The following is a 24,892-nucleotide window of genomic DNA, read 5'->3' on the forward strand; positions in this document are numbered from 1 at the left end:
CTGAGGAAGAATTTTCTCTCTGACCAAAAGAACTGTGGACCCAAGAGCATAGAGGAGAATCCCTGATTCTTTTCTCTCTCTCTAGCCTTTCAGAGGCTCCAGAGGCAGACACAGTTGCAGGAAGTGGATGACAGAGTGGGAAAACAAAAGCCCAACCCTTTTAGCCAAAAGACCAGTAAGGGAGGAGAAGGCTTCTGAAGCCAGAAAGTTTTAATTTTGCAGAGAGGAAGGAGCTCAAAAGAACATCCCAGGGAAGCAAACTTGGACCAGTGGTTAGAGCATCCATCTACCATATGGGCGGTCTGTGGTTCAAACCACGGGCCTCCTTGACCTGTGTGGAGCCGACCCATGCGCAGTGCTGATGCACACAAGGAGTGCCCTGCCACGCAGCAATGTCCCGCGTAGGGGAGCCCCACATGCAAGGAGTGCGCCCCATAAGGAGAGCCGCCCAGCGTGAAAGAAAGTTCAGCCTGCCCAGAAATGGCACCACACACACGGAGAGCTGACACAACAATATGACGCAACAAAAAGAAACACAGATTCCTGTGCCGCTGACAACAAAAGCTGACAAATAAGAACACGCAGCAAATGGACACAGAGAACAAACAACTGAGGGGGAGAGAAGGGGAGAGAAATAAATAAAATAAATCTTAAAAAAAAAAACATCCCATAAAGTTGTATACGAGCTCCTGGGCTTACCCCCAAACTGCGCATGAGTACTACTCAAAGTCTCCTAAAACCAGTCTATGGGACAGATGAATTTGCAGGTCCCAGACTGGCCATTGCCTGCTAAAATTTAATAATCACTGTTCTCCATAGAACCTAAACAAGGCCCAGAGTCTAAAAAAAAAAAATCAAAATTTCCAGGATATAATCCAAAATTAACTGATATACAAAGAATTATGAAAATACCAATAACTTGAAAGGGAAAAGGCAATCAACAGATGACAACACCATGATGATACAGTTGTTGAGATTATCAGACCAAAACTTTAAAGCAGATCTTATAAACTTACATATAGTAAGTAAGGACAAACACTCTTGAAATAAATGGAAACTATCAGCAGGGAAAGAAATGTCACAAGAAAGAATGAAATGAGAGTTTTGGAACGAAAATATATAAGTGGGAAAAAAATTCACTAGGAGAACTTCAATAGCAGACTGAAATTACAGAGCAAAGAGAGTCAGAAAATTTACAAATAGCTCAACAGAAATTACCTAATCTGAAGAAGAGAAAGAAGAAAGATTGGAAATAAAAAGACATAACTTCAGAGACTTGTGATACAAGAGCAAAGGTCTAACACTCCTGTCATTTGAATCCAAGAAAATGAGGAAAGTGTGGAACAAAAATATCTGAAGGAAATAATGGCTGAAAACACCCCCAAATATGATGAAAAACATTAATTTACAGATACAAGAAGTTCAGCAAACTTCCGACAGGATATCCCAAAGAAATCTATGCCCAGAAACATCAGAATCAACCTGCTGAAATCTAAAGACAATGAAAAAATCTTGAAAACGGCTAGTAAGAAACCATTCATTATACATTAGGGAACTATCATTCCAAGACTGCAGATTTTCTCCAATCAGAAACCACAGAGGACAGAAAGAAGTGGAACCATAGTTTTTACATGGTGAAAAGGAAACAAGTTTCACCCGAGAATTCTATATACAGCAAAAATTTATGTCAGCAATCAAAGTGAAATAAATATATTTTCAGATGAAGAAAAATGAAGGAATTCATAGGCAGCAGATCTGCTCTAAAACCAATTTTAAAGGAAGATTTTCACAGGAAAAGGAAATTATACCAGAAGGAAACTTGAAATTTCAGGAATGAAGGAAGAAGTAACATCGTATGGTGGGTTTTCAATGATTATATATGTAATACATGACAACTACATAATAGATTAAAAGGATTGATTTGGTAGAAGGTTTCTACATTCTACTTAAATTAGTACAATATTAATTCTAAGTAGTCTTTGAAAAGCTAAGGATATTTTAATTCATGGAGTAACCACTAAAAATCTATATAAAGAAATACAGTAAACAATCAACATATAAATTAAAACAGAAATCTTTAAAAAGATTAAAATTTACAGAGTACAGCTAACACAGTGTTGAGAAGAAAATTTATAACATATAATGTTTAAATTAGGGGAAAAAAAAGACCTCGAATGAATAATCTTATGTTCCTGCTTTAAGAACTAGAATATAAGAGCAAAATCAACCCAAATCAAACAGGAAAAAATTGTGATATTTAAATGAAATATTTAAATGAAATTGAAAACAAGAAAACAATAGGAAAAAAACAAAAAATGAAAAGCTAGTCTTTAAAAAAAAATCAATAAAATTGAAATAGTTCTAGCTTTGGCAACACTGATGACAAATTACAAGTATGACCAATAACCAGTATGAAAAGTGGTTATCACTCAGCACCTACAGCCATTAAAATACAACAAAGGAATATTGTGAACAACTTTACACTAATAAATTTGACAACTTATAAGAAATGAACCAATTCTTCTAAAACCAAAAATTAAAACTCAAGACGTAAGACAACATGAATAGGTATTCTACTATAGAACTATTGTGACTAGTAATGGAAGAAACTATAGCACTGATCTGGAGCACTGGAGAAAAGTGGCCAAGGTAGTGCTGAGGGAAGGGAGAGGGAAATAAAGATGAGATGTGGGGACATTTTCGCGACTTGGAATTGTCCTAAATTGTACTGCAGGGACAGATACTGGACATTATATATCCTGCCATAACCCACTGAATGTACTGGGGGAAAGTGTGAACTACAATGTAAACTATAATCCATGCGGTGCAGCAGTGCTCCAAAATGTATTCACCAAATGCAATGAATGTGCCACAATGATGAGGCAGGCTGTTGATGTGGGAGGAGTGAGGGGGTGGGGTGTGGGTGGGGTATGTGGGAACCTCTTATATGTTTTAATGTAACATTTTTTTGTGATTTTTGTATCTTAAAAAAAAAAAAGACAATTTAATAAAAAATAAAAGGAAACATGAATATTCCTATAATCATTAAATAAATTAGTTTTAGTATAAAAGCTCCTGAAAAACAAGTCTTCAGCCCCAGGTAGTTTCACAAAAGAATTCTACGAATTATTTAAAGAAATAATACTAATTTTACACAATCTGTTCAAGAATATAAAAGTGGGAGCTGAGATGGCTCAAGCGATTGAGTGCCTCTCTCCCACATGAGAGGTCCCAGGTTTGGTTCCCAGTGCTGCCAAAAGAGAAGATGAATAGACACAGAGAGCACACAGCAAATGGACACAGAGAGCAGACAGCAAGCACAAACAATGAGGGGGTGGGAATAAATACATAAATCCTTAAAAAAAGTTAAATACAAAATTAAGTACAGATTAAAAAAACAGGAGAATTAAAGAATATTTTAAAAAAGGAATATAGAAGAGGAGGGGATACTTCCCAACTCATTTTATAAAGCCCATATTATTCTGATATAAAAACCATACAATGAAAGTACAATCGAAAGGTCAGATGTCTCATTAATTTGTGTGCAAAAGTTGTTGACAAAACTATTAGACAATTGGAAACTGCCCCTCCTTGACTGAAACCTCACACCTTATTCAAAAATTTACTCAAGATGGGTCAGAAACATAAATGTAAAATATAAGAGTATAAAACTTTTAGAAGAAAACACAGGAGAAAATCTGTTTTGTTTTTTTTTTAAGATTTATTTTTATTTATTTATTTAATTCCCCTCCCCCGGTTGTCTGTTTTCTGTGTCTTTTTGCTGCATCTTGTTTCTTTGTCCGCTTTTGTTGTTGTCAGCGGCAAGGGAAGTGTGGGCGGCGCCATTCCTCGGCAGGCTGCTCCCTCCTGCGCGCTGGGCGGCTCTCCTTACGGGTGCACTCCTTGCGCGTGGGGCTCCCCTACGCGGGGGACACCCTTGCGTGGCACAGCACTCCTTGCGCGCATCAGCACTGCACATGGGCCAGCTCCACACGGGTCAAGGAGGCCTGGGGCTTGAACCGTGGGCCTCCCATGTGGTAGACGGACGCCCTAACCACTGGGCCAAAGTCCGTTTCCCAGGAGAAAATCTTTAGGACCTAAGGATTGCTGAAAGGTTCTTAGACATGACACCAAAAGCATAACCATAAAAGGAAAAAAATTATAAATTGGACTTCAAATTAAAAAAAGAAACTTTTGTTCTTCAAAGACCCTGGTAAGAAGGTGGAGAGAAAAGTTACTGATTGGGCAAAAATATCTGCAATCCACATATTCAACAAAGGACCAGTATCTAAAAAATATATAAATAACTCTCAAAACACAACAGGATAAACAAATGATCCAATTAGAAAATGGGCAAAAGACATGAAGGGTCATTGCAACGAAGAGGATATGAAGATGGCAAATAAACACATGAAAAGATATTTGACATCATTCGCTATTACAGAGATGGAAAACACTTCCAAACTGAGCTATCATTATACCCTTATCAGAATGGCTAAAATAAAAAATAGCAGCACCACAAATGCTGAAAGAATACCAAGAAATTGGATCACTCATACATTACTGGTAGGAATTTAAGATGGTACAGTCTTCTGGCAAATAATTTGACAGTTTCTTATAAAACTAAACAGACAACTGCCATGTGAGACTCAGCAATTCTACTCTTGGGCACTTACCTCAGAGAAATGAAACAGGTTATTATGTTATTAAACTTATATTATTCATAATAGCCAAAAACTGGAAACAAACCCAGACAGCATTCAACAGGTGAGTGATTAAACAAACTGTGATACATCCATACCATGGACTACTCGGCAATAACAGGAATGAGCTATTGATACACATAACCATTTGGATGATTCTCCACGGAATTTTCCTCAGTGAAAAAAGCCAATTCCAAATAGTTACATACTTTATATAACAGTCTTGAAATGACAAAATTATAGAAATAAAGTACATATTAGTAGTTGCCAGAGGTCACAGACACGGGGTGGAGGGAGAGGTTAAGTGGTATAGATATAAAAGGGAAATACAAGGAATCCTTGCAGATCTGTATCTTGACTCCATCAATATCAATAACCTGGTTTTGTACTTTGTTTTGCAAGACAATCCCATTGATGGACACAGGGTAGATAGACAGTACACACATCTCTCTGTATTACTTCTTAGAACTCCAAGTGATCTATAATTACTAAAAATAAAGTTCAATTTTTAAAAACTTTGAAAAAGGATAGTGCAATGCACAATAACACGGGTTTTAACGCTTTGGAGATAAATAAAAGCTTATAAAATAAACATTCAATTAACTTTTTGTCTCCAAAGTATACAGTAAAAACTGGCACAGTTACTAATGTAACATTTAGTAACAAGTATTTTATATACCTTAAAAGTCTATTAGTCTTATATTTTTAATGTAACATTTTGTATGATCTATGTATCTTTAAAAAATATTTTAAAATCTATTTAAAAATATTTTAAAAATAAATAAACACAAACTATGAGAAAAAAGTCTATTGGGGGAGCAGAGTAACTCAAGTGGCTGAGTACCCACTTCCCATGTATGAAGTCCTGGGTTCAGTCCCTGGTACTTCCTAAAAAACAAACAAAAGAAAAACCAGCTCTCACTGGGGAGCAGATGTAGCTCAGGGATTGAACACCTGCTTCCCAAGTATAAGGTCCTGAGTTCCATCCCTGGTACCTCCTAAAAAAAAAATCTTAGAATAATAAATTACTAGAGTTGGAGGCATCACTCTTCTGAGTGATCCTCCTTCCACACAAAATGGTTCATCTTGAAATCTGCCAGGTGGTTCTCTCTCTTCATCTCTTCCTCATCAAATATAGCAGACAAAAAAAAAAAGAAAGAAAGAAAAGACTATTAATTATGAATTTGTAACCATTTTGCCCTGGGCTAAGCCAAGTTTTACCTTATAGTAATCTATAAAAGGAAACAAAACTATGGAATGTTTCCCCTAAGAGAACCCTAGTTTACATGTATTATATCAGAACCCATTATTTTCAAAACTATCAGCAAACGTAATGTAGATCAATTTTTTTATTAACTGCCCCCCCCCCAAAAAAAACACCACAAAACAATGCAAGAAATTGAGTTGTCCCTTAAGTTAACAAATTTCTTCCTGCTGAATTTCAAATAAATGTTTTTTCTGTCATAGAACTAAATTCACCTGGTTATTTTCTGAACTAGATAGGGGAGAAGAACAGATTTTTCATTCAAAAGTCAATATCCACCCCTAAAAAAGTCAGCAAATTTCCACTTCAGAATTTGCTCCCAGAGAATGAGTCAAACAGGAATACAAAATTCAGATTGCAATCAATTATTGCCCTCAATGGTTTGACTGTCTGGAAATCACAGAATAAAAAATGAAAAGAGACATTCCACTGTAGAACAATGAAAGGAAGTAAGGGGGAAAGGCTAGATAAAATTAAAAGAAGACATAGAGACCACAGATACAGCTTAGAAATAACTCAAACCTAAAATTTCTAAATTTAATTTTCTTTTTTAATTACTTGCAACAGAAAGGCAATGTAGAACTTTTAAATTTAGACCTTGATCTCTGGACAAATATAATCCATAATTTAAATTCTCTACTGCACTTAAATAAGTTTTCCATGATAATAAATAACTTAAAACTAGGAATTAAAAATTCTAATGGACTACAACTCTTTCCTAATACATCATCAACTTTATGGGAGACCCTTGAGAAATATCCTCCAAGACAATGAAAATTGTTAATTAGTTCACCAAAACAGCATGGGTAGGAACAAGTCTAACAAATTACAAAATACCTCATATTTGCATAGCATTTTAGAGTTTATAGAGCAGTTTACATGTTTCATAACTGTTAGAACAGGAGACAGCATTAAAAACATGCCCATTGCACAGATTAAAAAACCTGCAGTGACTTAGCCAAACAAGAGGGGTACGGATAATGACACTAAATATTAAATATGGGTAAACCAAATTTAAAGAAAACTCACTGAGTGGATATACTAATTTAGAGAAATCATGAATTATGAAAATGATCTTTTAATGGTACTTACTATTTTATTATAGAAAAGGATGCAGTGGCTGTTCACTACCAACAACTTGCAGCAACTACAGTGAAAATCAACAAGAACAGAGTTATTGTTCCAAGTGCTAACAACCCTACTAGTAAAAAACAAAAACAATCAGACATTTCATAGTTTCTGCTCAAAGTAAGATATCCAGACGCAGCAGCTATGGGGTCTTAACAAGAATAGTGCACAAGTCAGAGAGCCACAGGTTATTCTGGATTTCACTGCACAAGCAGAATACAATGAGAGATGTGCTTGGAGTCCAAACTGACTGAGTCAAATCCTGGGTCTGCTACTGTGTGACAATGGGCAAGCTAACATCTAGCTGTGTCTCTCAGGGATATTAGGAGAGTCAAAGAAATATACACATGCTTGTTTGAGGGTTAATTTAGCTGAGGAAAATCTTAAATATGAAAAAGTACAAAGAACAAGATGGCAAATATCCATGTAACCAACCACCCAAGCATTTCACAGAATGTATAGTTCTCTCCAATTACAAGCAAAAAAGTCTTTTAGATATAGCTAAAAGTTTAGTATACTAAAAGAAACTTATACTTTGAATAAAATCATTATCAAAGTCTCAATTTAAAGTAGACACAAAGAGAAATTTAAAAAAGGTTTATAAATGCATAAACCCTCTCTGGAATGATTTGTTAGAAACTAGTTATGTTTGTCTGAAGGGGGGAAATCAAGTGACTAGGTGACAGGGGATAACTTGTTTTTCATTCTATACTTTTTTTAATACTTTTTACTTTCACATTGTGTGTACATTTTAACTATTTTAATAAATTAATTATATTTAAAAATTAGGCAAACAAAGCAGTAAAGATTCTGGTGAATATTTTCTGGTATATAAATGACAAGTTTTGTCCAATATTAAATACTGTGACCTCCTTATCTATTATATTTAAATCCACAAAAATTATCTTCAAATTTCAGTACTCTTTAAAATGTTACTTTTTAAAAATCTGTATTTTTTTACTGAGATTTTTGTATTGTGAAAAATGTTTTCCCATGAAAGTAATCTTAAAATAAAAATGAAGGGAAAATTATTTAACCTCCAAATAGCTACACTATAGAGAATTTTCCAAAAATGTATCTGGTGCATAAATAAATTATGCCTGTAGTAGTCATTAACCCATTTTATATAATCAAAATTTAATTTATAATATTTTGTCAAAAGGTACTACTAGTTATAAAATATGCACAAAAGAAACTATCTTTCTAAAGAATCTCCAAAGTATCTTAATCTAAACTAGTAAAATTTTACTTACATATATTTGTATTTTTTTGTTTGTTTATATTTGTATGTACTTTTTAAAGTACAAGAAATAAGAAATAGCTGATAAAGAATCGAATGTTTTAAGTTAAATGCCAAATTTTCTTACAGTCCAGCATATTATACTACAAGTGATTAAACCATGAACCTTGAAGAATGACTTACAAATCAAAGTCCATCACGAGCACATATGAAAATACCAAATTTGCAATTCTCAAAATTAGTATGTCAAAACTTATACTGCTTTATCCTGCCATTCCAAAATACACTGTAGATTTTGAAAATGTATTTTCACATTCCTAACTGAACTAACACATACTGATAACCACATTTCTGGAAATACAATTTTCATAATATGACAAAAAATGTACACATGAATACTATTAAAGTCTTTTAAATCTACTCCCTCAAACAATGGTTTCATTGAAGGATTGAATGAAATTGAATTATCTGCGTCAAAACCTCCCATAGAGTTTTGATCCATGGTACTTCTGACCTCTTTTCTCTCAATTAACCAATAATTTCCTCTATTAGCAACACAGAAAAATAGGGACATGGTATAGATAGTCCCCGCCACACACAAACATTCTGGTTTAGTTCCCATTACTGTGTACTTCCACAAAGACTGTATTTTTCCTTAGTGGTATTTTCATTTATCTAATAACTTGCTCTATGTCTGTATCTCCCACCAAATTATAAACTATATAAGAAAAGGGCCCCTGACAGTCTTACTAATGCATCTTTCATTCTTATCACATAACAGTTAATGTCTAATGAGCAGTTAACCTTGTGCCAAGTACTACTAAAGGTGTCTTAAAATATCTCAGCAACTTTATGAAATATGTTATTATTATTGTTCCTATTTATGAATGAAAAAACAGATAAGGTATGTAAGTGATCATTCTTAGTGACAGGGCCAAAGTTCTTGTTATGGGTTAAAGTGCATCTTCCAAAATTACAGGCTTAATTAAGTGCTCACCCCCAGTACCTCAAGATGTGACCACATTTGGAAATAGGGTTGTTATAAATGGAATTAGGCAAATGAAAATGAGGTCATACTAGAGCAGAGTGGGCCCTTATCCAATAAGACTGGTGTCCTTATAAGAAGTGGAAATTTGGACCAGAGGAAACAATGTAACAACTGAGGCAGAAAAAGTCAAGGACTGTTGGCTGGCTACTTCCAGAAGTGAGGTATGGAACAGATTCTTCCCTACAGATTTAGAGGAAGCATGGCCTACCCACAGGCTGATTTCAGACTTCTTGCCTCCAGAACTGTGACACAATAAATTTCTTTTGTTTCAAGCCTCCCAGTTTGTGGTACTTTATTACAGCAGCCCTGGGAAACAAAGACACATCTTTTTTTTTTTAGGAGGCACTGGGGATGATCCCAGGACCTCTTACATGGGAAGCAGGCATTCAACCACTGAGCTACATACATTTCCTAAGGAGAGCTGACTTTTTTCGTTTGTCTGATTGTTAGTTTTGTTTTTAGGAGGTACTAGGGATCAAACACGGAACCTTGTACATGGGAAGCAGGCACTCAACTACTGAGCTACATCTGCTCCCCTAAGACACATCTTAACTGCAATACTACACTGACTGCAGACAATAAATGATTGCTGAATGAATAAATGACTGATCCTAACATCTGGTAGAGGATATAATTTAAACATGAAACAATGAAAGCATTCAGAATAATTTCACGCCACTGATATTTTTAAAAGGATAGTATGAAGACCTTTAAAAAAATCCTAAAATCCATAAATATATCTATGGCAAATAATTTGTGCCACAAGGAGAAACAAAGCTGCTATGCTCCTAGGTAGTGACTAAACTCAGCTATTAGCCAAGTGACTCAATTCCTTGAAAATTAGCGCATACATGATTTAAATTTGTGCCTCAGAAAAATCACAAATTACTATATTCTTATCAGGAAGCTCAGTAATCTAAACTGCAAATTTTAAGTCCAGAAATGCCAAGAGCTTTCTCTTTTTTAAAAAAGCAAGCACTAAAAGGAACAAAATTTAAGTGTATGAGAGAGCAAGAGAATTGGAAATAATAAGTAATAGATAATCAGGGACACCCTCACAAAGAAAGTGGTATTTGAACAAAACCCTGAAGGACAAAAAGGATTAGGGAAGGACAAGGAACTGAAGAAAGAATGACAAGCCAGAAGAGACAGACTGTCGAATGAGTGTGGAACTTTGTTCCATCATAAGGTGATAAACAACTCAATCAAAAAACGGGCAAAATATTTCAGAAAACATTATACCAAGAATATATGAATGGCTAATAAGAATATGAAAAATTTCAATATCATTAATCATTAAGGAAATACAAATCAAAACCACAAGATACTATTTCACACCCCCTAGCATGACTATAATAAAAAAGGCATATAGTAACAATGTTGGTGAAGACAGAAATGTAAACTCTTACAGACTGCTGGAAGGGCTAAAATATGCTGCCACCACTTTGGAAAACAGTTGGACTATTTCTGAAAAAGTTAAATATAAACTGTCACATGACCCAGCAATTACACTCAAGTACCTGTTCATCTACTTAAAAGACGTGTACACAAATTTTGTTAGCAGCATTATTCATAATAGTCCAAAATTGGAAGCAATCTAAATGTCCACCAACTAGTGACTAGATAGACATAATGTGATATATCAATCCCATACAATGAAATGCTAGTGCACAATAAAAATGGATTACTGATACACGAACAGACTATAAAAATGTTATGCTAAGAAATGTCATACACTAAAGAACAATATTATATGATTCTATTTATATAAAATGCCCAGGAAGGCAACTCTATAGGAGACAGAAAGCAGTATTTGTCTGGGGTGGGAATAGAGGTTAAGAGTTAATAGAAAGAAGGGATTTTACTTGAGTTATGGAAGGTTCTAAAACTGATTTACGGTGATAGTTACACAAGTTAGTAAATTTACTAAAAATATCATTGAAATGAATTAAACAATATGTAAAACACACCTCAACAAAGTAATATTAAAAAGCATCCAAATCCATATATGTGACTGGAATGAAGGAAGTGTTGTAGGGAACAGAAAAGAAATGACATGTCATGAACATTCTATAACTTAGCGGCTCAGCAAAAGCAGTTCAACCAAAATGTAGGTGCCTATAAGCACAGAACAAAAAGTGACTCACCACCACAATACTTTGCAACTGTGAAATACTAGTATGCTCTATAATAAGGAGACACTTATTTTGTCCAAAAATTCTTTGTCACCTTATACTTCAGCCTTTATTAAGTCTCCCATTTCATAAAGTACTCTTTTACTTTGACAGCTTTTAAAACTTTTTTCATTATGGAAGTTTCCAACATATTCAAAAGTAAGTAATAGTATAATGTGTCCTACTGTCTACCTACAATTATTATCTTGTTTCATCTATAGGCCCATGCACTTCATACTCCCCTTCCCCAATGGATTAAATTAAACCAAATTCCAGGCCTACTATTTAATCCATAAATACTTCAGTATTAAGCTACTTTTTAAATATGTTTTTAAAAATTATAAAAGTGACCCACAATCATTTTAGAAAATCTGAAAAATATAGAAATGTATAAAGGAGAAAAACACATCACTCATAATCCCATCACCCAGAAATAACACCAGTTAACATTTTAATAACGTGTATAGTACTTTTTCCTATATACCCATTTTTAGTATAAGCTTTTTATTAACATATAATGCATAACAGTATACAAGTATTTAAGTGTTCACTTCCATAGATTTTCCTGTTAACTGTAACAGTTTAACAAGTAATTTAAGCAACTGGTCTAATATTACATAAATAGATACAGATGGTGTGAAACATAGAGGGTATATACATATCCCTGTTAATCAAAATATAGGGGAAAAACATTTATTGGCTGTATATAATGTCTCACTTAATCCTGTAATAACCCTATGAAGCAGGCATTACAAATAATGAAGTAGGCATTACAAATAAAGAAAAGAGACCCACAGAGAGTTAATTATTTCATCACATAATGAATGGTAGAGCCATTTTAATTTAGAATTTATTCTAAATTCAGATTTAGGAAAAAAAACTGATTGTCAGGGTTTTTTCCACATCAGTCCATCTATTTGAACAGTACAAAGAAAACAAAAAGAAAAAGCTGGTCCTTTTCTTATTCTAAGTCTCACTTGTTCTTTTGTTTTTTTCTCAACATTCATGCATACCAGAGACAATTTAATTAACAATAACAAAAACAAACCTAAGAAGACTCTGAATGGTAGAAAGAAGACAGCAAACTGTCTATGGACCTTGGGACTTGAGAAACAACAGAGCAGTGAACTTCCTGGGTTTTCTTTGTGACTCCCATATATCCTGGAGGGGGCACTGGAGAAGCCTGCAACTTGTAACCACCAACAGGCACAGAACGAAAAAATATATATATATTTCCCCCAAAAGTCATCTCCCTCTAGGGAAAGGACAGAGAAAAGAACAGCCAGCTGAGTAGAAAACTTTTTTGATAATACCTGCCATACTCCAGTCAAAGTCTAAAGGAAAACTTGTACCTGCAGTGTCAGTGGGCTGAGACTCAAACTTCCAAGCTTCACCAGGCAGCAGGACATCGCCCTGACAACAGTGGGACTGAATGGAAAAAAGCAGCTATAAAAAACCTACAGCTAACATCATACTTAATGGTAAAAACTGAATGCTTTCCCCTTAAGATTACACACAAGGCAAGGACATTCCTTCTCGCCACTTGTATTCAACTTTGTACTGATAGCCCAATCAGTGCAATAGGGCAAGGAAAAGAAAAAAAGGCATATAGCCTGGAGAGTAAGAAAATAAAATTATTCTTATTCACAGATGACATTGTATTAGTAGAAAATACAAGAAATCTTAAACATATACACATAACTCCTGGAACTTATAAGTGAATTTAGCAAGGTCACAACCCACAAAAATCAATATATTTCTATCTAATAACAATGAACAATTGGAAACCAAAACCAATATAATAGCTCACTTAAAAATGAAATTAAGTATAAACCAAATAAAGCATGTACAGGATCTGTATATTGAAACTGTGCAGATGGAGGAAATCAAAGAAGAATTAAAGTAATGGAAAGACATACTGTGTGTTCATCAATCAGAAGACTCAAAACAGAAGATTTAAATTGTCTCCATGCTGATCTACAGATTTAACCCACTGCCAGCCAAAATCCTGAATTTATTGTTTATATACAAGTTTATGATAAAATTTAGATGGAAAAGCAAATGAAACAGAAGAGAATTCTGAAACAATTCTGACAAAGAGGAATAAAGCTGAAGGAATCACAATATTCAATTTTAAGACTTAATATAGTTACAATAAACAAAACAGTGTGGTACTGGCTAAGGGACACACAGACCAATGGAGCAGAAAAAAGTCCAGATATGGGCCCATCGAAATGTACCCACCTGTTTTTTTGTGGTTTTCTTTTTGTTTTTTTTTAGAAGTACCAGGGGGGCCAGACTGAACCTGGGACCCGACATGTGGGAAGCTAGCGCCCAACTCCTGAGCCACATCAGCTTCCCCAAGTCAGTGTTTCCATCTGCTTGTTGTTTTGCTTATGTTTTTAGGAGGCACCAGAGATTGAACCCAGGTCCTCATATGTGGGAAGCAGGTGCTCAACCACTTGAGCCACATCCCTGCCCCCCAACTGTTTTTTGACAAGGTTGTAAAGGCAATCCAATGGAGAAAGGATAATCCTTTCCACAAACTGATGATGGAATAATTAGATATCAACGTGTCTATCAACGTGGGATTATATACCCCAACAAACATAGGATCTTAATCCACATCCCTGTGGGTATGAGCCCACTATAAATAGGACCTTTGAAAGATGTTATTTTTAGTTAAGAATTGGCCCAAATGAATAGAGGATGAGTCCTCATCCAGATTACCAAAGGCCTTATAAAGAGGACCCAGAAGTCAAAGAAATGAGAAAGATGACCTCACCATATGATGTGAAGGAGAGATGTCAACCAAGGAATTTCAAGGATTGCAGCAAGCCAGCACCAAAATGCTACCAATCCCAGGAGGAAGCAAGCCTTCTAGTCTCCAAAACCATGAGACAATAAGCACTTGTTGTTTAAATCAATCCACTATATTGTAATATTTGTAACAGCAGTCTGGCAAACTAAGACAATATACAAAAAATAAAAACTTGACCGAAACCTTACATACAAAAATTAACTCAAAATGGATCAAAGATGTCTTGGAATGGATCCGTTGATCTAATGGATCAGAGAAACCTACAAAATCTTTAGAAGAAAACCTATCAGAAACTCTGTGAGCTTGGATTACGGAAAATTTTCTTAGATATTATACCAAAAGTATCATGCATAAAAGAAAAAACCGACAAATTGGACTTCATCAAGATTAAAAGCCCAGCTCTGTGAAAGGTACTATTAAAAGAAAAAGATAAACTACAGAAACTATTTAAAAACCATGTATCTGGCAAAGGACTTGTATCTAGAATATATATTAAAAGGAAAAAAACTTTTAAACAGTATACAAGCAGCAAAAGAAAAAGTAGATAATTTGGACTTCATCAAAATTAATAACTTTTTTGCCTCAAAGGACATCACCAAAAGTGAAAAGACAGCATAGAGAATTGGAAAAAATAGTTGGAAATCAATATCTGATATGGGATTAATATCCAGAATAAGTAAACACCTACAACTAGCAAAGGACCTAAATAGACATTTCTCCAAAAAAGATATACAAATAGCCAATAAAAACATGAAGAGATGCTCATCGTCATCAGTCATTAGGGAAATGCAAAACAAAAGCAAAATGAGATACTAGTTCACGTCCACTAGAATGGCTATTTTTTAAAATGTAAAGTACCAAGTGTTGACAAGGATGCAGGTAAACAGTAACATTTGTGCATTGTGGGTAGGAATACAAAATGATACAATCATTATGGAAAACAATTTGGAGGTTCCTCATTACCATATGACCTGGCAATCCCACTTTCAGGAATATAAGAATGAAAGCAGGGACTTAGATATTTTTACAACAAATGTTCAGAGCAGCATTATTCACAACAGTCAAAAGATGGAAGCAACTCAAAGTGTCCATCAGCAGTTGAATGAATAAAGAAAATATGGTAAATACATACAGTACAATGAAATGTTATCAGCTATAAAAAGAAACATTGTTCTGATACACTGCTACATGCTACAAGACATCATGTAAAATGAAATAAAGCAGACGTAAAAGAATATTTTAGGATTTCACATATGAAGAAATTAGTGCAATACATAAATTCTTAGAAACAAGAGTCTTTTGAGACTCAGCTTCAGTCATATGTTCTATGACACTCCCCAACAGAAAATCTTCCATTAGTTCTCCATCTATGTTCTTCACCACTACCTGTAACACTATCCATGAGTCTCATCTCTAACCATTTCTGCTGCACATTTAAAACTTGTAAAATGACAATCTTCTGGGCAACTCTCTCCAAAACTTCATGTTTTTTTCAGCTATTCATGCCTTACCTAATGATGCTCACCCAGAATACTTTTTCCCATACATCATTTCCTGCAAACACATACTCATCTTTCAGATTAAACTCAACTATCATCTCCAAGGAGTCTCTTCTGTACTTCCAAGCTTATCTAATTACACTTCACTAGTCCCATAGCTTCCTCTGCTTATCACTGTCAGAGCACTTACTTTATATTAAAATATTTGTGTCATCCCCCCAAATTTGCTCCTTAACAACCAAAATCATACTTTATATCTTTATAATCCTTGGGCCTAGTGTATAAAATCAGGAACAAATGGTACTTAACAAATTTGTCTTGAAGAAAGCAATGAATGAGAGTAAATTTAATGTGCAACTTAATTATACATTTCCAATTCTCCAAAAGGATCTAAGTGGCTAAGTACATTCTGATAACATCTAAACCTCTATCTACAGTTCAGATCTCTCTCCTAAGCTTTTGTGACATTATAAACAACTGTCAGATAAATATCTTTACCTAAATGTCCCACATGTGCCTCAAACTCAACTTATCCACAACTAAATCCATTTTCTTCCTCCGTCCCTTCATCTCAAACGTACTCATTTTCTTATATTGCCATTTTTGGCGAACAGAGTCAACAAACTCAAATCACTCCTGTTAGAAACCTCAGAGACACACTAAATAGCTTTCCTTTCCTCATTTCTCACATCAAAACAGTTATGAAGCACACCATATTCACTGCCTCAAATTCAAACCTAGGCTATGGCAATAGCTTTATTAAAACTGGTCTCACTGCCCACAGTGATTCCTGGAAATCTATTTTTCATAATGCCAACAGTACCTTTTCAGAAATGCAAAGTCATAATTTCTCTACTTCTATAAGAAGAAGTCTAAACTCCTTAGCATGGGATTAAAAAGTCTTCAATGATCTGGCCACTGCTTTTTTCCCCAGATTCATTTTTCCCTTCATCCCTTCTACCAAACTATAGTAACACTCTCACTCAATTTCCTGCAGTTCAAATGCAGCTATGGTATCTCATACCTCTATGCTCAAGTCTTTCTTCTGCCTGTAGTGTTCTTCTACAGCATCCTCATCTGCCTGATATTTAGGGTGAACCCTCTATAAAGTTGTTCCTAAGCCATTCCCCTACCTACCATTACTCCTGGAAAGAACCAATTGATTCTGACTTTGGATTTCTATCAATTTCATGTGTGTCTACCACACTCCCATTTAGCGCTCATAACATCTATTTACAACAAATCTGTTTTCCCCCAGGAAATTACATACTCTTTGAAGGCTGAGTCCTAGTATCTCTAGTATCTAGTATCTAGAACTATGTCCCTAATAAGCACAGAAAAATTCACTAATTAGCTTTTTAACAGAAAATAGCTAATTAATGGGCATTATCACCCACATACACAACACAAGCTATCATTAACAAGTAACAGTAAGTACTTAAAAGTTCTAAATAATATACATTGTTCTTAGGCAAGTTTCAATATAATTGAAAAGGACAAAATAACCAACTATAAAAAGGATATAGACCCAAGAATTTGGAAAAGTAAAGGTATACCAGTTAACACTACTGAAATTTTAATAAACATCAAGAAAACCTGTACTCTTGAATCAGTTTTTCTTACATCTTCTGAATGTGTTGGAAAGGCTCTAATGAATATAAATATGGAAATAAAATCTTCTGAAACCTAATACCATTCTTGTCTTAGGGTTGATTTGAGATGAAAATTAAGGTTCCCTTTGCAATTTGAAATATACAACCGCCAGTGAGCTCTCTCAAAAATACTTCTGATTGTTTTGTTTTTTTGGTGTGGTACGTTTGTTATAATTCATGAAAGAACATTTTTATAATTGTACTATTAACTATAGTCTATCATTTACAACAGGGTTCATTGTGTTGTATGAGTCCGTGTTTTTTCCTTTAAGTTTTATTCTAGTAACATATATACAACCTAAATTTTCCCCTCTTAGCCACATTCACATATATAACTCACTGCTGGTTAAAGGGGTTGATAGTGTTGGTGTTAGAGGCTTGTAATAATTAACAAGCTGTAGCTCAGTTTCCCCTGAAATGCACAGGGGAAAGGCTAATCCCATCCCCCATAACCTACGTGTCTAAGGGCATGGCATTTCCCCACAGATTAAACAAAGAAACCACATAGAGACAGGAGTAAAATGAAATGGAGACTTCCCTACCTGCATATCAGAGGGAGATAAAGAAACCATAACTCTCTAACCCAATATCCTCTAGCCATATCAGGGAAAATATTCACCTCTAGGGCTTCCTATTGGTTCCTGCACCTCACTCGGACCCTCAACCCCCTCCCACCAACTATCATTTCTCCACCTAGGAAAGTCCTGTATAAATTCAAATCCTCCTCCTTCCAGGAGTGGGCTGAAGTCTCTCTTCAGACCTCCACAATCCTAGTGGGGGGACTGAAGTTTGTTCTTCAGAACCCCTCCATTGGGAGAGCTTCTCAATAAATTCTCTGCCTGTGGTCATATCAGTCTCCATGTCCCAGTAAGTGCCGTTTTTCTCCAACAGTTGGAATATGAGTGTGAGTGGGAAGAGGGAATAGGGTTGGATAATACATGGAACTTGAGAGAGGGCTGGATGATATAACAGGTGAATGTGTGGCCTGATGGACTCTGGGGAGGCTGAGGACTGTGATGAGAATACAATGGTAGGAGTGTTCTTGTGGGATCGATCTATGGTGCAGGGGGTGGGTGGTAGGTAGATGTGTGGGGAGGGAAACACCTGGGCCATACCACTATGGAAAATGAATGTGTTTCTATATAGTCATTCAGTGTTTTCTCGATGGGTAGAAAGCCATATAAAAACCAACAAAAATTGAGCTCCCATGTTGGGGAGTCCTGATACTTTCTCAAATAGAGTGGCTAAAATCTCTTGAGTATATAGGCAGTGCCTAATAAAAAGAAAACAGACCAGACAACCAGCAAGATGGCAACAGAGTAAGGAGCTCCTAGAGTCAGCTCCCGTTACAGGGCAGTTAGTAAACACCCAGAGCTATCTGGAATTAGCTGAAGCACCTGTTTAGGGGCTCCAGGAGACAAAGAAGAGCATCCTTAACATCCTTGAAGTAATGGAAGGAGAGAATGCCCATCTGCAGAGAATATTCGTAAGTAGAGGGCTTCTCCCTATGGAGGCCAGTGCCCATCCTCCACTGGAGGCACAGGCCACCTTGGGAGCTGTTTTGCAGCTGGAATTGAGAGCTCCACTTCCGATATGGCGGAGGAAGAGATGGTTGGGCACCAACTTCAGCTACTGATGAGTAAATTCCACAGGCTAAAGAATAATACTAAGGACAGTTAAAGTTTGAACCTGTCCAAGTCAGAAAGAGGCTGGTAACCGCCATCTTAACTCCACACCTGGCACAAGGGGAAGTGGGGTGGACTGAAAATCACCGTGCTGATAGGGACCGGTTCTATCCATCTAGATCAGACTGGAGCTCTAGCCTAAGCCCCAGCCCCACCTCCGAGAGGGAGGAAGCTGAGGGACCTGCCCCAGCCTCTCTGGGAAATTAACAGCAAAGCCACGGAGGCTGATGATTATCCTGTTTTGATAGCATAAGTAACTCAGGAGCTATTCTGTGGCTGGAATTTGAAGCTCCATTTCTGAAAAAAAGGAGAAGAGATGGCTGGCCACCAATTTCAGCTAATGATTAGTAAATCTGGCTGGCTAAAGTATAACCCTAAGAACAGCTAAAGTTTAAACCTGTCCAAGTCGGAGAGTGGCTGGTGGCCGCCATTTTGACTCTGCCCCCAGCCTGAGGGGAAGCCAGGCTGACCAAAAATTACAGTGACGGTAGGAACCGGTTTCTTTCACCCAGATCAGCCTGCAGCCCTAGCCCAGGCTTCAGCCCCACCTCTGGCAAGGAGAAGGCTGACAGGCCTGACACCAGCCTATATAGGTAAATGCAGGTACATCTGGTACAGACTGAGTAACTAGAAGTCTACCAGGGCAAGTGAGGTAATCCTGGACCTGCACTGCACAGACTGCTGCCCACACCTAGAGCTCCATCCTCACCCCAGGCAGAGGAGAAAGGGCATGAAGCTTCAGCAGTCTCTCTGGGCAACTAAAGTCCAGGCCTGCATGACTCGGATTATTCCACACAGCGGTGACTCTGTCCCTACCGCTGGCAAAGAAGAAAGTTGGGAGAAGCTTCACTGGTCCCTGGCACAATGAGGACAGACTGAGCTTCCACAGCTTATAGCACCAATTATAATCTTGGCTCCTACTGCACAACCAGCAAGGGAGAAAGGACAAAAAGCCCCAAACTAAAGAGAAAAACTGCACCCAGAATAAATACTCTTAATAATCCAGATGCCAAGACCCCAACAAAAAATTACAATCTACACCAAGAGACAGGAAGCTATGGCCCAGTTAAAGGAACATGATAAGCCTCCAGATGACAAAAAGGAGTTGAGACAACTAATCATAGATGGTCAAACAAATCTCCTTAATAAATTCAATGAGATGGCTAAAGAGATTAATGATATTAAGACAACACTGGATGAGCACAAAGAAAAACTTGAAGGCATACATAGAAATATAGCATATCTTATGGGAATGAAAGGCACAATAAATGAAAGTAAATAAACACTGGGATCATATAATAGATTTGAGGAGGCAGAAGAAAGGATTGGTGAGTTTGAATAAATGGCCTCTGAAAGTGAACATACAAAAGAACAGATGAAGAATGGAAAGAAATGAACAAGGTCTTAGGAAACTAAACAACAGCAAGAGACATGCAAACATACATGTCATGGGTGTCTCAGAAGAAGAGAAGGGAAAAGGAATATTTGAAGAAATAATGGTGAAAAATTTCCCAACCCTATTAAAGAACATAGATATCCATGTCCAAGAAGCACAATGTACTCTTATGCAAAAAAATCCAAATAGATCAACACTGAGACATATAGTAATTAGAAGGTCAAATGCCAAAGACAAAGAGAGAATTCTGAGAACAGCAAGAGAAAAGCAATGCATAACATATAAGGGATAACCAGGAAGATTAACTGCTGATTTCCTACCTGAAACCATGGAGGCAAGGAGACAGTGGTATGATATATTTAAGATACTACAAAAGAAAAACTTCCAGCCAAGAATCTTACATCCAACAAGACATTCTTTCAAAAATGAGGGTGAGTTTAGAATATTCACAGATAAACAGAAACAGAGAATTTCTAACCAAGAGACCAGATTTTCGGGAAATACTAGAAGGTACGCTAGAGCCTGAAAAGAAAAGACAGAAGAGAGAGGCCTGGAAGAGTGTCTAGAAATGAAGATTATATCAATAAAAGTAACTAAAAGTGTCAAAAGAGTGGTGAAAATAAAATATGACAGATAAAACTCAAATAGTCAGGAATAAACTTAACCAACAATGTAAAGCGCTTGTATTCAAAAAACTGCAATTCAGTGTTAAAAGAAATAAAAAAAGGCCCATGCTCACAGACAGGAAGACTAAATATCATTAGGATATCAATTACTGAAATTGATATACAGATTCAATGCAATCCTGATAAAAATTCCACCACCATTTTTTTAAAATTGAAAACATGATTACCGAACTTATTTGGAAGGGTAAGGGGTCCTGAATAGACCAAAAACACCTTAAAAAGGAAAAGCAAACTCTCAACTCCAGACTTTAAATCATATTACCTAGTTATAGTGGCAAAAACAGCATGGTATTGGCATAAAGACAGACACACAGACCAATGGAACCAAACTGATGGTTCAGAAACAGACTCTCACATGTATGGTCAAGTGATTTTTGACAAGCCTGTCAAACCCACACTGCTCGGGCAGAACAGTCCATTCAACAACTGGTGCTGAAACAGTCATAGCCAAAAGAAGGAAAGAGGACCCCTATCTCACACCTTGTATTAGTCAGTCAAAGGTTTGCTAATGCAAAATACCAGAAGCCTGCTGGCTTTTATACAGGATATTTATTTGGGGCAGGAGCTCACAGATACCAGGCCATAAAGCATAAATTACTTCCCTCAACAAAGTCTATTTACATGTGTTGGAGCAAGATGACTGTTGAAGTCTGTAAGGGTTCAGGCTTCCTGGGTTCGTCTCTTCCCAGGCCTTGCTTTTCTCTGGGCTCAGGTCCTCTGTTTTCTCCACAAGGTCAGCTGCAGACTATGAGGCCCTCTAGGCTTTGCCCTCTCCACAAGGTCAGCTGTAGACTATCAGGTGAACGGCTCTGTCTCTCTCCCCAGGGTTTCTGCCATGTCTAAGGAGCAGACTCTATTCCTCCATGTCTTCTCCTGGCTCAAGTCCTCTCTTCCCAGGGCTTGCTTTTCTTTCCTCTGGGGGCTTACTTCCTGGGGCTCCAGCTCAAGACTCTAGCATCAAACTCCAAATCAAAACTCCAATATCAAAATGCCAAGCATCAAAAAGCTCCAACTCTGTCTTTTGTCATGCCTTTTATCTTTTATCTTTTATCATGCCTTTTACCAAGGGATGGGGACTCAACACCCTAATGACATGGCCCAATCAAAACCCTATTCATAACTTAATCATGCCCAGATACAGACCAGTTTACAAACATAATGCAATATCTATTTTTGGAATTCATAACTATATCAAACTACAACACACTTTATCCAAAAATTAACTCAAAATGGATCAAAAACCTAAAAATAAATGCCAGAACCATAAAGAGTCTAGAAGAAACTGTAGGAAAATATCTTCAAGTCCTGGTGGTAGGTGGTAGATTCTTAAAGGAGATAAGAGTAGCACTGAGATGGACTACTGATGTTTAATGCATGTCAAAATTTTAATTAGCTTTACTGTACAAGTGTGGAAATGTATAGAGTGGATGGGAGCACACAGTGAGTAACAGCTACTTTGTAAATGGGAATATGGCTGAAAATGGTAGTCATTTCCAGTTGACTGAATGCTAGAGAATAATCTAGGAACTGAATAGCACAGTAAACCAAGAGGTGGATGAGAATTATGGTTGGGTACAGATACAAGAGTGTTCTTTGTGAGCTAGAGCAGATGTACATTACTATTGCAGGGTGGTGAGAATGTGGAGAAGATGGGAAAAATACAACTGAGTGACCTATGGACTGTGGTTAGCAGTAATAATATAATATTCTTGCATCTATGCCAAAGATGTACTGTGTTGATAATGGGGCAGTATAGAAAATGTGTGCCAAATGTACACTATGGGCATGGTAACAACCAGATGATATTATCTTTTTTTTTTTTTTTAAGATTATTTCTTTCTCTCCCCTTCCCCGCCCCCACCCTGATTGTCTGTTCTCTGTGTCTATTTGCTGCATCTTCTTTGTCCGCTTCTGTTGTAGACAGTGGCACTGGAATCTGTGTTTCTTTTTGTTGCGTCATCTTGTTGTGTCAGCTCTCTGTGTGTGCTGCACCATTCCTGGGCAGGCTGCACTTTCTTTCACGCTGGGTGGCTCTCCTTACGGGGCGCACTCCTTGCACGTGGGGCTCCCCTAAGCAGGGACACCCCTGAGTGGCACGGCACTCCTTGCATGCATCAGTACTGCGCATGGGCCAGCTCCACACGGGTCAAGGAGGCCCGGGGTTTGAACCGCGGACCTCCCATGTAGTAGACAGATGCCCTAACCACTGGGCCAAGTCCACCACCTGATATTATCTTTTCTGTAACAAATATTCCACCACAGTGTGGTGTGTTTATAGAGGGATGTTTGGGAATTCTGCACATGTGCATGATTGTTTTATAAGTTTACAACTTCTGTCACAAAAATATATTTAAAAAATAATAGGGTGGGTTGGGTGAAAAATCCACCACATGTAAGATAAGGGACTATAATTAGTAAGATTTTGACAATATTCTTTCATAATTTGTAAGAAACGTCTCACAACAATGCAAGGTATTAGTGGAGGGTTGATGTATGGGACCCCTTCATGATGTTACAAATGTTTGCTTTGTAAGTTCACACCTTTTATTATACACTTATTGTTTATGTATGTTCATATATAAATGATATAAAGTTAATAGGGTACGTTGGGGGAAATACTTTGGTTAGTAGTAAAATTTTGAGGATCCTCTTCAATTATAAGTTAAAAATATTTAACAACAATGCAAGGTATTGCTGGTAGGGTAGGGTATATGAGAGTCCTGTATGGTGTTTTACATGTTTGTTTTGTAAGTTCACAACTATTACTATATACTTATTATTTATGTATGTTTATATATGAGTGATATACTTCAATAAATTTTTAAAAAAAAGTCCAATATGCTAGGCATTTGATAGTAATGCTTGTAAAAGTGAAACTTAACCTAATAACAACTAATGCCTGAGAATTACCTCATTGAAAGCCAACTTGTTACTCAAATGTAGCCTTTCTCTAAACCAAACTCAGCAAATAATCTCAGTACCTTCCCCCATAACTTGAGACATAACTCTTAGGGATGAGCCTTCCCTGGCATTGTGGGATAACTACCAAGGGCCAACCAGTGATTCATTTGGATAAAGACCTTGACCAAGAGGGTGAAAACATTAAATACAAAGGAGTTTTTACAGTTAAGAAATTTCAGAGTGAGCTGGGAGGACATTTCAGAGACTACTCTTGCACATCTCAGGCAGATCTCACTAGCTGCCACGTAAGCAAAACCTCATACAGGGATGCTCCCAAGGGTTCTAGAAATGTCTAGACACTACAGGCAACTCACAGCCTTATGAAATTAGCACCTCGTCAGTAGGTCTTACTCTGCAATACATGATAATCTGTTCCCCCAACGTAACAGAGTTAGACTCATTTGTAATTTCCCTACACGATTCTTCTACACCTTTTACCTGAACTTATAATTAGCATTATACCCATTAAATATATGTCCCAGAGACTTAAATTTTCAGTCTGTTCATATGCCATTTGAGTCCTGAATCTCAGAAGAGTTGCTGCCAATACCTACTCTCCAGTTCATCGGCCTCGCCCAGGACAACTAACTTAATGATGATGAACAACTCCTAGCCCCCCAAAAAACAAAGAATAT

At 36.7% G+C, this 24,892-nt stretch overlaps 1 protein-coding gene across 2 annotated transcripts in view; it reads right to left on the reverse strand.

Annotated features, from left to right (window-relative positions):
• Positions 1-24,892, reverse strand: part of ARFGEF1 (ARF guanine nucleotide exchange factor 1) — a 175,468-nt gene that overhangs the window by 120,439 nt on the left and 30,137 nt on the right. The window contains exon 2 of one of the 2 annotated variants that reach the window (XM_058275608.2): positions 7,060-7,114. The exons of the other annotated variant lie outside the window; for it this stretch is intronic. The gene's annotated coding sequence lies outside the window, so the exon portion shown is untranslated. The remainder of the gene's footprint in view (positions 1-7,059; positions 7,115-24,892) is intronic. 2 annotated transcript variants of the gene reach the window in all.

This window comes from Dasypus novemcinctus, chromosome 14 (assembly GCF_030445035.2).
Source record: "Dasypus novemcinctus isolate mDasNov1 chromosome 14, mDasNov1.1.hap2, whole genome shotgun sequence".
Classification (NCBI taxonomy): Eukaryota; Metazoa; Chordata; class Mammalia; order Cingulata; family Dasypodidae; genus Dasypus; species Dasypus novemcinctus.